This window comes from Neofelis nebulosa, chromosome 3 (genome assembly GCF_028018385.1).
Source record: "Neofelis nebulosa isolate mNeoNeb1 chromosome 3, mNeoNeb1.pri, whole genome shotgun sequence".
NCBI lineage: Eukaryota > Metazoa > Chordata > Mammalia > Carnivora > Felidae > Neofelis > Neofelis nebulosa.
Genome location: NC_080784.1, coordinates 119365422 through 119367890, shown reverse-complemented (window position 1 = coordinate 119367890; position 2469 = coordinate 119365422).

Sequence of the window (2469 nt, the reverse complement as noted above, 5' to 3'; positions counted from 1 at the left end):
TTCCTGAAGGAACAGATCTGGAAGAAGGTGAGCTCTTCCTTAAGCCCAAAAACTCCTCAAAGGCCGAGGTAAATCGATGTTATATTCTACATACACATATACATTTGTATATGATTTTTGCACAAATATTTACAGAATTAGAGTCAAACACTCTAATTCTTAGCTACTACTAAGGGTTGTCCTGTTTGAACATGGTTAATTTGGATTTGTTTCATCATAGGTGAAGATTGGTGTCATCAATTCTAGTGAATATTAGTAATGTGTCAAAAAGAAAGAAAGAAAGAAAGAAAAATGTGTCTGTGTCTGTTCTCAGATACAGTTCAGGCCATGCACACACCACATTTCCCAGTCCTGTGGAGTTTTATTCTTTGTTTTAAAGAGGTATAATTGGCATATAACATTATACTAGTTTCAAGTAAACAATATAATGAATCAATATTTGTGTATACTACAAAATAATCACCATAATAAGTTTAGTTAACATATGGTTAGGTCACACACACATCTCCCTGTCCTGCAGAGTTTTATTTTAACCTTCATATTGAGACAGTCACCAAGGATGGACTCCATTTAGATTTTAAAACATTAGACCAGGAAAGTGCCAAAGGTAATCATCTAATGAACAAAACTTCTCACTTTGATGTTGAGATTGAAATTGAGACATTGAAGTAGTTAGTTACTTTAACTTGGTATCTCATATTAAGGAACAGTAAATGGTTTAATGTTAATGCAGTGTGAATTACAAGAGTTTTAGTATATTTAAAGAGAAGCGGAGAGGACATTTTAATTACTGTGAAGCCACTCATGATCACAAATATTTTCTTACTATTTTGTAAATAACACTAAACCCTTTTTATCTCCATCAGCCCCAGCCACTGTGGTACCATTTTGCATGCAGACCACTCAGGCTGAGGAGCATTAAATTTAATTTGCGCAAAAGTTGAAGGTGGAAAAGCGTGAAATTAACTTGACGCATTTTTACGGCATTCTCTCTCTCTTAGCTTCTCTGAGCCTTTCCAATCCAGAATGATTTGATTGACTGTGTCAGGATCTCCCCATCCCTGGAGCTTCTCTCTACTCTGTTCAGTGAGATTTGAAGGCTTCTGTTAATGTGTAGCCCATTCTTCCTTAGTCTACAGGCAACCCAGCTAAAGGAAACACTGATTTATTTGGTTTGATATTTAACTTGGCAGAGCTTCAGTCTGTGCTCAAGGTTCACTCTTCTTGGTGACTCATCTCTTTCAGGAGTGTGTGTGTGTGTGTGTGTGTGTGTGTGTGTGTGTGTGAAACAGCCAGAGATGACTCAACTCATTCAAGAAATCATTCAGCCTGATCCAAACAGTTTGCAAAGATTTTGAAAGAAAGCTGAATCTTTTATAAAGTTACTCAAGATGAAACAAACCATCAGCAATTGGTTGCTAGTATAATACCTATAATTTGCAAGGTTATTACAGAGACGTTTCAACCTGTATGAGGGCTAAAGCTGAGATACTCCATATTATATCAATAAAGGAAGCTATTCTACACAATTTTAAAAGCCCATAAAACAAGAACTGATTGAAGACAATTATGTTTAGAAAGAAAGAGAGATGGAAATAAGACTATAGGCTGCCTACTGTAGATTTCATAGAGTGACCAATCGTTAAGCATTATAAGGACCAGGTAGCATAAGCACTCTGATTATTAAAACGACAGAAGCCATTGCTATCAATTCAGTTCATCATCTCATATGACCATTTAAATAGTATTATTCAAATCACATGGTTGTGCATAGATTTTAAAGTTTTATCAGGAGAGGTTTACAAAGGAATGTATTTATAATGTTAAAGAAGGATAACAGAAAGAAAAAATGTATAAACATCAGAGATTGCAAATTTCACAGTATTCCATTATGATCATTATTATTCAGAAGGTAACGATCAATATATATTTTATGCACTTTAGAGAAATAACCATGTAGTAATTTTTTAAAGGTGCCTATTTAAAATTTCTTCTGCTCAAGACCATGGGTCTTTTCTAGTGCTGGCTTATTTTCCTGTAAAGGATCTCTTCTACCACACGAAATAACTTCTCTCTTTTTTGAGAAAATGAAGTGTTTCTCACCCCAAACAGGACCTACACCTCATTTACCATTACCGAACACAAAATCAGACCACATGATTTTGTCTGCTATACATGGTTATTTCCATGGATGGTGGACTCCTTAAGGTGCAGGTTTTATGTAGCATCATGCATTTATACTTGAAAAATATAAACAAATAAATGCACATGATTCATGCTCTGATTCTACCAGTAAATAAAGGTCTTCCTGTTTCTGAAAGGAATACAGAAAGAAATAATTAAAATAATTCAGGCTCATTGGCAATGGCTTTGAAAGAAAGTTTAAAGAGACAAATAATAAACCTATAATTTCGAAAAATAGGACCAGTTTTCCATTAATATTGAAAATGATAAAAACACCAAAGAGAT